General features: G+C 41.3%; 1 protein-coding gene across 1 annotated transcript in view; it reads left to right on the top strand.

The window, feature by feature from the left end:
* Nucleotides 1–13,966, top strand: part of sema3b (sema domain, immunoglobulin domain (Ig), short basic domain, secreted, (semaphorin) 3B) — a 94,383-nt gene that overhangs the window by 262 nt on the left and 80,155 nt on the right. Inside the window, exon 1 of the mRNA XM_042303954.1 lies at nucleotides 1–28. This exon is cut by the window's left edge and continues 262 nt beyond it. The gene's annotated coding sequence lies outside the window, so the exon portion shown is untranslated. The remainder of the gene's footprint in view (nucleotides 29–13,966) is intronic.

Below are 13,966 nucleotides of genomic sequence, written 5' to 3'. Positions count from 1 at the left end.
CAGTACCAGGAACACACAGAGTACAAAGGTAAGACATTCCTTTCCTTATTTCCCAGTGGTTGTTGTTGGGGTGTGTTTATCATGTGTCTGTTTTTGAAACAGTAGTTTGGGAGCAGAGTGTTTGTCAGTGTGGTTGTGTTTGTGTGAGTGAACTGGTCAGTGTTGTTGTAGTGGAGTTAAAGGTTCATGTTTGCCTTGCTCACAGCCTAGTGGTGTTTTTCAGTTGGAAAGTGTGAGAAAGTGGTCCTTTTTCAGTTGGAGATTCAACATTTCTCACAACAGTTCTCTGAAAAGCCAGTTAGGTGCTTGTGCTAGAGTGTCAGTTTTAAGTAAAAGTAAGCATATTTAGTACATATTTCCATTTGCCTGTTCAGATGATTTTTCCTAATATTGACCAGCGGGACAAAAGAGGATTCTCTCTCTTTACACCTGAAATCCCATACAGCCCAACTCTCTCTCTTTACACCTGAAATCCCATACAGCCCAACTCTCTCTCTTTACACCTGAAATCCCATACAGCCCAACTCTCTCTCTTTACACCTGAAATCCCATACAGCCCAACTCTCTCTCTTTACACCTGAAATCCCAGCCCAACTCTCTCTCTTTACACCTGAAATCCCATACAGCCCAACTCTCTCTTTTACACCTGAAATCCCATACAGCCCAACTCTCTCTCTTTACACCTGAAATCCCATACAGCCCAACTCTCTCTCTTTACACCTGAAATCCCATACAGCCCAACTCTCTCTTTTACACCTGAAATCCAATACAGCCCAACTCTCTCTTTTACACCTGAAATCCCATACAGCCCAACTCTCTCTCTTTACACCTGAAATCCCATACAGCCCAACTCTCTCTCTTTACACCTGAAATCCCATACAGCCCAACTCTCTCTTTTACACCTGAAATCCCATACAGCCCAACTCTCTCTCTTTACACCTGAAATCCCATACAGCCCAACTCTCTCTCTTTACACCTGAAATCCCATACAGCCCAACTCTCTCTTTTACACCTGAAATCCAATACAGCCCAACTCTCTCTCTTTACACCTGAAATCCCATACAGCCCAACTCTCTCTCTCTTTACACCTGAAATCCAATACAGCCCAACTCTCTCTTTTACACCTGAAATCCCATACAGCCCAACTCTCTCTCTTTACACCTGAAATCCCATACAGCCCAACTCTCTCTCTTTACACCTGAAATCCCATACAGCCCAACTCTCTCTTTACACCTGAAATCCCATACAGCCCAACTCTCTCTCTTTACACCTGAAATCCCATACAGCCCAACTCTCTCTCTCTCCCTCCATCCCTCCCCATCTTTCCACACGGTCACTTCTGCACTTTCATCTAATTTAGCTCTGGCTTTTATCTCCTTTCTGCACGTTTTGCAAATGGCTAATTTTAACGAAGGGAGTTTATTCCTCTCTTTCTCTGTCTCTTTCTCTCCTTTCTCTAAAGAAGTACAGATTACATTGAGAGAGTCTGCCTCATACAGGCAGCTAATATCTGAAACCAATATTATATTTTATCTGTGTGTCTGTGTCTGTCATCTCCAATAATCCTTGGTAGCTTCAGCCTTTTAACCCAGTGTGTTACTCAAAGACCCCATGTCCCCCTGGATACTGAACACTCCTGAGCATCTCAGCTTAACAGTATGACTGTGTCTGAGTCTCTATGGAGTGCTCTACTGTAGATATCTGTGGTTCTAGTCAGTCTATTTCTCTGCTTCTCTCTCTCTCTCTCTCTCTCTCTCTCTCTCTCACTCACTCACTCACTCACTCACTCACTCACTCACTCACTCACTCACACTCACTCACTCACTCACTCACTCACTCACTCACTCACTCACTCACTCACTCACTCACTCCTTGTGGTGAGTGCAGGCCAGAGGCTGGGCTACAAAGCGGCGGTGACATTGGCGGTGTGGTGAGACTCTGTGTCTGTGTGCTTTGGGCTGGACGGGAATGTTACACATCACAGGGAGGGAGGGAGATGTAGAAAAATAGAGAGAGTGGAATAGGGAGAAAAATAGAGAGAGGAAGTGGGAGAAAAATAGAGAGAGTGGAATAGGGAGAAAAATAGAGAGAGGAAGTGGGAGAAAAATAGAGAGAGTGGAATAGGGAGAAACATAGAGAGAGTGGAATAGGGAGAAAAATAGAAAGAGTGGAAGAGGGAGAAAAATAGAGAGTGGAATAGGGAGAAAAATAGAGAGAGTGGAATAGGGAGAAAAATAGAGAGAGTGGAATAGGGAGAAAAATAGAGAGAGTGGAATAGGGAGAAAAATAGAGAGAGTGGAATAGGGAGAAAAATAGAGAGAGTGGAATAGGGAGAAAAATAGAGAGAGTGGAATAGGGAGAAAAATAGAGAGAGTGGAATAGGGAGAAAAATAGAGAGAGTGGAATAGGGAGAAAAATAGAGAGAGTGGAATAGGGAGAAAAATAGAGAGAGTGGAATAGGGAGAAAAATAGAGAGAGTGGAATAGGGAGAAAAATAGAGAGTGGAATATGGAGAAAAATAGAGAGAATGAAAAACAGACAGAGAGGAAGAAAGACATACAGTAGCAATGCCAGTTTTCTTTGTTTGAAATATTTAATGGATGCTGCTGATCTTTTGAAATATTGACTTGTTTGCTGCAGCTGGAGGGTCTAAAGAGGAGACAAGTTGTTCTGTCATTCACATAAAAAGCTAAATGCTGTCATCATCAACATTTTATCAGATGTATTTTTATTTTCAATCCAGTTGAATAAATGTAACAGTACAGGCATTTGATATGATACTCACCCCTGATGAGTAAGGTATTGCTCTCGCTCTCTCTCGGTGTGTGTGTGTGTGTGTGTGTGTGTGTGTGTGTGTGTGTGTGTGTGTGTGTGTGTGTGTGTGTGTGTGTGTGTGTGTGTGTGTGTGTGTGTGTGTGTGTGTGGAGACTCCTGTAGACTTACTATGTCACTGTTGACTGCAAAACTAAATCAGATGCTTCATCATTTGATTTACACTGTTAATGATCCCTGGTAATGATACACTGTTAATGATCCCTGGTAATGATACACTGTTAATGATCCCTGGTAATGCTACACTGTTAATGATCCCTGGTAATGATACACTGTTAATGATCCCTGGTAATGATCCCTGGTAATGATACACTGTTAATGATCCCTGGTAATGATACACTGTTAATGATCCCTGGTAATGATACACTGTTAATGATCCCTGGTAATGATACACTGTTAATGATCCCTGGTAATGATACACTGTTAATGATACACTGTTAATGATCCCTGGTAATGATACACTGTTAATGATCCCTGGTAATGATCCTTGGTAATGATACACTGTTAATGATCCCTGGTAATGATCTACACTGTTAATGATCCCTGGTAATGCTACACTGTTAATGATCCCTAATGATACACTGTAATGATCACTGTTAATGATCCCTGGTAATGATACACTGTTAATGATCCCTGGTAATGATACACTGTTAATGATCCCTGGTAATGATAATGATCCACTGTTAATGATCCCTGGTAATGATCCCTGGTAATGCTACACTGTTAATGATCCCTGGTAATGATACACTGTTAATGATCCCTGGTAATGATACACTGTTAATGATACACAGTTAATGATACACTGTTAATGATCCCTGGTAATGATACACTGTTAATGATCCCTGGTAATGATACACTGTTAATGATCCCTGGTAATGCTACACTGTTAATGATCCCTGGTAATGATACACTGTTAATGATCCCTGGTAATGATACACTGTTAATGATCCCTGGTAATGATATACTGGTAATGATCCCTGTAATGATACACTGTTAATGATACACTGTTAATGATCCCCACTGTTAATGATCCCTGGTAATGATACACTGTTAATGATCCCTGGTAATGATACACTGTTAATGATCCCTGGTACACTGTTAATGATCCCTGGTAATGATCCCTGGTAATGATACACTGTTAATGATCCCTGGTAATGATACACTGTTAATGATACACTGTTAATGATCCCTGGTGGTAATGATACACTGTTAATGATCCCTGGTAATGATCCCTGGTAATGATACACTGTTAATGATCCCTGGTAATGATACACTGTTAATGATACACTGTTAATGATCCCTGGTAATGATACACTGTTAATGATCCCTGGTAATGATCCCTGGTAATGATACACGGTTAATGATCCCTGGTAATGCTACACTGTTAATGATCCCTGGTAATGATACACTGTTAATGATCCCTGGTAATGATACACTGTTAATGATACACTGTTAATGATCCCTGGTAATGATACACTGTTAATGATCCCTGGTAATGATCCTTGGTAATGATACACTGTTAATGATCCCTGGTAATGATACACTGTTAATGATCCCTGGTAATGATACACTGTTAATGATCCCTGGTAATGCTACACTGTTAATGATCCCTGGTAATGATACACTGTTAATGATCCCTGGTAATGCTACACTGTTAATGATCCCTGGTAATGATACACTGGTAATGATCCCTAGTAATGATACACTGTTAATGATACACTGTTAATGATCCCTGGTAATGATCCCTGGTAATGATACACTGTTAATGATCCCTGGTAATGATACACTGTTAATGATACACTGTTAATGATCCCTGGTAATGATACACTGTTAATGATCCCTGGTAATGATCCCTGGTAATGATACACTGTTAATGATCCCTGGTAATGATACACTGTTAATGATACACTGTTAATGATCCCTGGTAATGATACACTGTTAATGATCCCTGGTAATGATCCTTGGTAATGATACACTGTTAATGATCCCTGGTAATGATACACTGTTAATGATCCCTGGTAATGCTACACTGTTAATGATCCCTGGTAATGATACACTGGTAATGATCCCTAGTAATGATACACTGTTAATGATACACTGTTAATGATCCCTGGTAATGATCCCTGGTAATGATACACTGTTAATGATCCCTGGTAATGATACACTGTTAATGATACACTGTTAATGATCCCTAGTAATGATCCCTTGCCCCTTATGTTTCCCCTTGAATTAATCTGTAAAGGAGGAAGTACGGTTTGAGAGAAATGGTTTTAGGGAACAACTTGGCAAAGGGAGACTGTTTATATAAACACAGAGCCTCATACAGTAGATACAGTGGGGTCAGGAGTGTTCTGACCAGGAAAAGCTCCTGATCCTCTAGTTATATAAGATCACAGTGCAACCATGTGGGATTGAATAGCCTGACTAGATCAGTTAGCGTCATCAGGTACAGATAACATGACAACGATACATTGAACCAGGGTTGAAACAGAGGCTAGAAGGGCCAATCTCAGTTCAGCATCAGAAGCTTTAGGGTAAAAGCAGTTCAGAACAGTGTACTAGCAGTGTACCGAACAACAAGGAAGTCCACCTGACCTTTCTCTCTCCTTCAGATGTATATCAGTCATAGCAGCCAATCCCCGTGCTGCGGGCTCAGTGTGAGAGGGAGGGGAGTGACTCTGACATGGACTAAACAGTGTGGAGAGTAGGGGTGGGTGGATCAGAAGCTCTTTGGCAAGCTGAAGCCTCATTCCCTGCTTGTCTTGGACACACTAATGCGTCCTCCTCTCTCTACCTCTGCTTCTCCTTATATTTGCCTTAATGTGCAGAGCCGTGTGTGTGTGTTTGTACCCTGGCATATGTGTCTGCCGAAACAGTATGTGGCAGAATTTGTGTGTGCAGTGTGTGTGTGTGATGTGTGTAACGTGTGTGTGTCTGTGTGTGTGATGTGTGTAACGTGTGTGTGTGTGTGTGTGTGTGTGTGTGTGTGTGTGTGTGTGTGTGTGTGTGTGTGTGTGATGTGTGTGCGCATTTGGGGTTCAGGCTGCAGGTGAGAATCCATCACCTCCACTATGGAGAAAAAGCCAGAGGTGAAGGAGAGGAGAATTAGATAGCTTTACAATAGGAGATGACAAAATAATGAGCCTCTCCCCCTCTTCTCCTCCCCCCATCGGCCCCTCAGAGCTGAGGTAAAGGGAGCGTTCGCCTGCCTCGGGGACTTAGAGAGGGGATTTGGCTGTTCTGCCAGGTGCCTGCCTGATAACGAGACAGCCAGGCCTGCTGATACGCTGCTGAGTGCAGTACAGCGCCCCTTACCTGTCACTCCTCACCTGTCACACTCTGGTGCCACCGGCGGCCGAGATGGCACACACACACACACACACACACACACACACACACACACACACACACACACACACACACACACACACACACACACACACACACACACACAGGGCCTACCACCACAGAGCTGGAGTGTTTGTGTGTGCAACTGCAGCATTTTTACAGTTTGGTGTGTGACAACTCACAGTAAACCTCTCAGTCAACGTAGAGGAAATGAATCCAGGCTCTTGCGGCACGTCTGATGTTTCATTCAGTGAGCATCACACTATGCAGTTAAATATTTTCCCCTCACTATACTCACACCTCTCTGTCAGGCTAGTTTAGGATAGGAAAAGCCCATTCACCCTCATTCAGGCCACAGGATGGATATATTGCATAAAGCATGTTATTCCCCCCAGTCCTCTCCCATCTCCTTCTCATCCTGTTGTGGCAGTGCTAGTCAAAGTTACAGCTATTGGGATACAAGATTCATATTCAAGTAAAAACCCTTAGCTGCACCTAGCCATCATAACAGAACTCCATGAAGAGAGAGGAGTGGAGGGGAGAGGATAAGGGGAAAGAGGAGGGGAGGGGAGAGGATAAGGGGAAAGAGGAGGGGAGGGTGATGTAGGAATAAGAGAGGAGGATACAGATGGAAAGAGAGAGGGAGAGAAGAGCTGAGAATATGAGAAGAGAAATCAGCAGGTTAGAAGAGGGGGAATAGAAGAAATTAAAAGGGGAGCAGAGCAGAGCAGATCTCTTCCATTAATGTGTTCCTCCCTCCTCCCCTCCATCTATTCCTCTCCTCCTTTCACCACCTGTATTCTCACTCACCGCTGTTTACCCACCCTTCCTCCCTCCATCCCTTCCTCCCTCCAACCCCCCCCCCTTTCTACCCCATTGTCACTTAATCCTCCTCACTCTCTCTCACCCCCATCCTTCTCCCTACCCCTTATTTCACCTCTCACCCTTCTCACCTCCCTCGCTAGCTCTCCCCGCATTCCACTCTCTCACTCCCCTATTCACCCTTCCTGATGACTACACACTTTCTGGTGCTTAAGTTATTAGCCAGACCTAATCAACCTGCAACCATGCAGTAAAATCTGTGATTTTGTGTGTTTGTGTGTGTGTGTGTGTCTATACTGTATGTGTAGGGTGTGTGTGTCTATGTGTAGGGTGGGTGTGTCTATATGTGTAGGGTGTGTGTCTATATGTGTAGGGTGGTTGTCTATATGTGTAGCGTGTGTGTGTATATGTGTAGGGTGTGTGTGTCTATATGTGTGTGTGTATATGTGTAGGGTGTGGGTGTGTGTCTATATGTGTAGGGTGTGGGTGTGTGTCTATATGTGTAGGGTGTGTGTGTCTATATGTGTAGGGTGTGTGTCTATATGTGTAGGGTGTGTGTATATGTGTAGGGTGTGTGTCTATGTGTGGGTGTGTGTGTGTGTCTATATATGTAGGGTGTGTGTGTGTCTATATGTGTAGGGTGTGTGTCTATATGAGTAGGGTGTGTGTCTATATGTGTAGGGTGTGTGTGTGTGTCTATATATGTAGGGTGTGTGTGTGTGTCTATATGTGTAGAGTGTGTGTGTGTCCTTATGTGTAGGGGGGGTGTGTGCACACGCTTGTGTATGTGTATGTGTGTTAGGGCCGGGACAATACCAGTATTGCGATACTCGTTAGTATCGTGGCAAGTAAACAAAACACAAAGCGGATTTACCTTCTTTAGGAAAACAGCCATAATGTTGGAAACAAACATCATTATGTTTTCATCCAGAGTCACATTTATTTATTTTCCAAATTATAACACTCTATATTTTACGTACAGCAGTTTTTGAAAGGCCTAAAGAGTTTGGTTTCCTTCATGTTTTTATTTTTGACATGGAAAAATATAACGATACTGGTATCGTCCCGGCTCTAGTGTGTGTGACTGCCAAATGCATGTGTGTATAGGGTGATGCTGGTGCAAAATGGATGTGGCCAGGATATGGCTTTTAGCCCATCCTCCCAGTCTCCCAGCTTCTCTCCCAGCCATCTAGCCTGCTAATTGAACCCGTCCCAGGAGGAGGGATCATTCCACATTTTTAATTTGGCTTTTCCTCCTGATAAAGCACCACCCCCACTCCTCCTTCTCTATCACTCTCTACATCACCCTCTCTCTGTCACAGTCAGACACACACACACACACACACACACACACACACACACACACACACACACACACACACACACACACACACACACACACACACACACACACACACACACACACCGAGACACACCGAGACACACCCATTTATTTCAGTGTAAGCCAAAGCAGCAGTAGAGGGCTTAGTCTACCCAGCTGCAGCCAGCAGAGATAGACTCTCTGAAGGTGAACCCCATAGTGAGGGAGAGGAGGGGACGAAGGGCCCTTTTGAGTTGTGTGTAAGTGTTAGTGTGCTAGTGTGCATGTGTTTGTGGGGAGGGTATGTGCTTTAGATCTGTGTAGAGAGAGGCCTTTAGATCAGAAATGAAAATCGAGAACAGGCACATTTATTGATAGTATTATATCTGTGTTTGTTTACCTACATGTGTATTATATTAGATGTGTTCATAGTTTAGGTATTTGTGTTTCTGTTAATAAGAACTTATACTGCAACAACAAAGAAAGGCATTGAAAAGCTTTCTGTTAGCCATCATGAGAAACAATACTTAAACCAGTTTGCACAGCAGAGACATGGTGAATAGACCGAGGGGTTGGGAGTACAGTAACAACACACTGAACCAGATCCCAGTACAATAAGACTAGAGACTAACGCTTCCTTTTAAGTGGTCCTTATTACAATGTCATTCTGTAGAAGGTGATTAGCTAGATAGCTAGCTAGCTAGTTGGTAGACCTAACAAAAATGCCAGAGAAGCTAATGTTAGCTAGCTACTCTAGCTGGCAAATACTAACAATGCTAAATCGTCCAGCAGAATTCATGTATACAAAAAAGCTAAACAAATTGCATGGAAAACTTTATGTCTCATGTCTCATGTCTCATGTGTTGACGTTTTTGTCTTGTCTACAACACTTTGTTTCTTTCACGTCTGGATTCTCTTTCACGTCTGGATTCTCTTTCACGTCTGGATTCTCTTTCACGTCTGGATTCTCTTTCACGTCTGGATTCTCTTTCACGTCTGGATTCTCTTTCACGTCTGGATTCTTTCACGTCTGGATTCTCTTTCACGTCTGGATTCTCTTTCACGTCTGGATTCTCTTTCACGTCTGGATTCTCTTTCACGTATGGATTCTCTTTCACGTATGGATTCTCTTTCACGTCTGGATTCTCTTTCACGTCTGGATTCTCTTTCACGTCTGGATTCTCTTTCACGTCTGGATTCTCTTTCACGTATGGATTCTCTTTCACGTCTGGATTCTTTTTAAACCTTTTTTTTACTATTATTTTTTATTATGAACAAAACAAATAGAAAACCAGAAATATACAAAGAAGAGTACATAAACCTAACAGACAGAGTATTACATATGGAGATACATGGTCAAAACGTTTTATGGTACGTATTGCCACTTCCTTTTATGGTAAAGAATCTTCCATAAAAAATAAACAACTGACTAATGAAGTTAATTCAGGGTCCCTATCATTTGGATCAAAACAAAACATAATATCAGAGTCTTTCAAATTAACATTAACAGGGGTTTCTTTTAAAATCTTCAAACTCACTCCAATATCTTCTGACATAGTAATATCTTGACATAGTTTTCTTATATACATGTTATTACATTTACATGTCAATTCTTTCTAACTGAATTGAGGCTACAAAGTCCTCAACAGTTGCACTTGGAGTACTGTTATATTCTCCTAAAAGAAGAATAGCACCTTTAGGGACAGCTCTAACAACAATTTGATACTCCTCAGGAGTGAATGTAACATTATGTTTTCATGAATTCTGGATAATCATATAGTTGTCCATCATTATTCAATAGTTGTTTAACCCAGAAAATGCTGTTGTCAAACCAGTTGTGGAAAAACAGACTTTGTTTTTGTGTTTTCTGTATTTGTTATTCCAGTATATCAATGTGGGGGAAATACGTACATGAGGCTCCAAGTTAGAAGTACTTCTTTATGAAGGTCAGCAAGCTTAATAAGGATCTTACCCACATAAATGTTGCATTTGAGTAAGACCACCAATCAGTTGGAATATTAAATTAGGGATTATATTCCAAATGCAATCCATATTTCTTAAATATTTTTGTATCCATTTGATCTTGAATATTATATTAGAGGTGTTAAAATCCAGAGCATTCAACCCTCCCTCACCTTGGGTGCTACGTATTACCGCTTTTCTTAAATAATGAGGTGTATTCCTCCATATGAAGTTAAATAATTTAGTATCAACCATTTTAGTTACTGACAGAGGAACATCCAAGGCAAGTACAAGTCCAGATAAAGAAACATCTCTTAATAACCAGGAGTTAAATCTCTTTCTAATTTTCTCCACACTAGGAGAGAAGTTTAAACTGGTCCTTTCTTTCTGGTCTTTGTTAACTTTAATACCAATATATGTGATCACATCTTTTACAGGGATATGACATACTGAGTTTAAGTCACATCTTTTCAACGCAAATAACTCACAAAAAGAAAAAAAATCAGCCAAGACCTACGAAACAAAATTGTAGACCTCCACAAGTCTGGTTCATCCTTGGGAGCAATTTCCAAACGCCTGAAGGTACCACGTTCATCTGTACAAACAATAGTATGCAAGTATAAACACCACGGGACCACGCAGCCGTCATACCGCTCAGGAAGGAGACGCGTTCTGTCTCCTAGAGATGAACGTACTTTGGTGCAAAAATCCCAGAACATCAGCAAAGGACCTTGTGAAGATTCTGTAGGAAACAGGTACAAAAATATAACCTGAAAGGCCGCTGGGCAAGGAAGAAGCCACTGCTCCAAAACCGCCATAAAAAAGCCACACTACGGTTTGCAACTGCACATGGGGACAAAGATCGTACTTTTTGGAGAAATGTCCTCCGATGAAACATAAATAGAACTGTTTGGCCATAATGACCATCGTTATGTTTGGAGGAAAAAGGGGGAGGCTTGCAAGCCGAAGAACACCATCCCAACCTTGACGCACGGGGGTGGCAGCATCATGTTGTGGGGGTGCTTTGCTCCAGGAGGGACTGGTGCACTTCACAATATAGATGGCATCATGAAGAGGAAAATTATGTGGGTATATTGAAGCAACATCTCAAGACATAAGTCAGGAAGTTAAAGTTTGGTCACAAATGGGTCTTCCAAATGGACAATGACCCAAAGCATACCTCCAAAGTTGTGGCACAATGGCTTAAGGACAACAAAGTCAAGGTATTGGAGTGGCCATCACAAAGCCTTGACCTCAAACCTATAGAAAATTCAGTTACACCAGCTCTGTCAGGAGGAATGGGCCAAAATTCACCCAACTTATTGTGGGAAGCTTGTGGAAGGCTACCCGAAACGTATGACCTAAGTGAAACATTTTAAAGGCAATGCTACCAAATACTAATTGAGTGTATGTAAACTTCCGACCCACTGGGAATGTGATGAAAGAAATGAAAGCTGAAATAAATAATTCTCTCTACTATTATTCTGATATTTCACATTCTTAAAATAAAGTGGTGATCCTAACCGACCTAAAACAGGGATTTTTTTCTAGGATTAAATGTCAGGAATTGTGAAAAACTGAGTTTAAATGTATTTGGCTAAAGTGTAATGTGCACCTTGTAGTCTATCATGTCAAATACTAGTCGAAAATGATTACATAATTGTCACGCCCTGGTCGAAGTATTTTGTGTTTATCTTTATTTATTTGGTCAGGCCAGGGTGTGGCATGGGTTTTTGTATGTGGTGTGTATGTATTGGGATTGTAGCTAGTGGGGTGTTCTAGTTAAGTCTATGGCTGTCTGAAGTGGTTCTCAATCAGAGGCAGGTGTTTATCGTTGTCTCTGATTGGGAACCATATTTAGGCAGCCATATTCTTTGAGTTTGTCGTGGGTTATTGTCCTTGGTGTCCTTGTTCCTGTCTCTGTGTTAGTTTACACTAGTATAGGCTGTTTCGGTTTTCGTTACGTTTATTGTTTTGTAGTGTTTGTATTTAGATTCGTGTTACGTTTGTTCATTAAACATGGAATGCAATCGACATGCTGCATTTTGATCCGACTCTCCTTCACCACAAAAGAACCGTTACAATAATATACACTTCCGGTCAAAAGATTGGGGTCACTTACAAATGTCCTTGTTTTTGAAAGAAATGCAAAAATGTTCTCCATTACAATAACATCAAATAGATTAGAAATACAGTGTAGACAATGTTGTAAATCACTATTTTAGCTGGAAATGGCTGATTTTTAAATGGAATATCTACATAGGCGTACAGAGGCCCATTATCAGCAATCATCACTCCTGTGTTCCAATGGCACGTTGTGTTAGCTAATCCAAGTTTATAATTTTAAAATGTTAATTAGTCATTAGAAAACACTTTTACAATTATTTTAGCACATCTGAAAACTGTTGAGCTGAATAAAGAAGCAATTTTAAAAGGCAATTGATCATTAGAAAACCCTTTTGCAATTATGTTAGCACAGCTGAAAACCATTGTCCTGATTAAAGAAGCAATAAAACTGGCCTTAGACTAGTTGAGTATCTGGAGCATCAGCGTTTGTGGATTCAATTACAGGATCAAAATGGCCAGAAACAAAACTTTCCTCTGAAACTCGTCAGTTTATTCTTATTCTGAGAAATGAAGGTTATTCCATGCAAGAAATTGCCAAGAAACTGAAGATCTCGTGCAACGCTGTGTAACCAGAATGGAAAGAGGAGTGGGAGGCCCCAGTGCACAACTTTGCCTACAAGGCCGGCATCCCGAAGTCGCCTCTTCACTGTTGACGTTGAGACTGGTGTTTGCGGATACTATTTAATGAAGCTGCCAGTTGAGGACATGTGAGACATCTGTTACTCAAACTCGACACTCTAATATACTTGTCCTCTTGCCTAGTTGTGCACCGGGACCTCCCACTCTTTCTATTCTGGTTGTGCCAGTTTGCGCTGCTCTGTGAAGGGAGTAGCACACAGCGTTGTATGAGATCTTCAGTTTGAGCCTGTAATCGAATCCGCAAATGCAAGCTAAAATAGTAATTTACAACATGAATTATGTCTACACTACTTTTCGGATCAATTTGATGTTATTTTAATGGACAAAATAGCTTTTCTTTCAAAAACAATTACATTTCTAAGTGACCCCAAACAGTATTGTGTGTGTGTGTGTGTGTGTGTGTGTGTGTGTGTGTGTGTGTGTGTGTGTGTGTGTGTGTGTGTGTGTTTTGGGCTCCGTCCCTGTCATGTTCATAACGTACTCTATTTTTGGAAGAGAAATATAAATAATTATTTTGTATTCCCGCGCCTGTCTGCTATCATTATACAACGTGACATCTTCAAATTCTTGAAATAATATCCTGTTTTGTTTGTTGGATGCATAGATATTCCCTAATAACATTTCACTGTTCAAATTCACTGTTAAAATGAACCACCTACCAGTGGACTGATGACCTTCCCTTTAAATGCACCTCTTATAACTGCTATATTGTAGAAAGTCAATGTCTGCATTGAACCATTTGCAATACATGATAATAGCCTTAAGTTTGAGTAAATGACGAATACCCCTGACCTGAATTGAACAAAGAGATAAAGACAAACTTCAACCAACAACCTTGTTATGCTAATATAATCTTTTCCTAAGGATATGTAACTCAAAAGGATTTCCATCCCATTATTAACCCCTACAACAAAA

This window comes from Oncorhynchus tshawytscha, linkage group LG22 (genome assembly GCF_018296145.1).
Source record: "Oncorhynchus tshawytscha isolate Ot180627B linkage group LG22, Otsh_v2.0, whole genome shotgun sequence".
In the NCBI taxonomy this organism is placed as follows: domain Eukaryota; kingdom Metazoa; phylum Chordata; class Actinopteri; order Salmoniformes; family Salmonidae; genus Oncorhynchus; species Oncorhynchus tshawytscha.
Note: the sequence above shows the minus strand (reverse complement) of the source record. Positions and strands in the feature narration are given on the sequence as shown.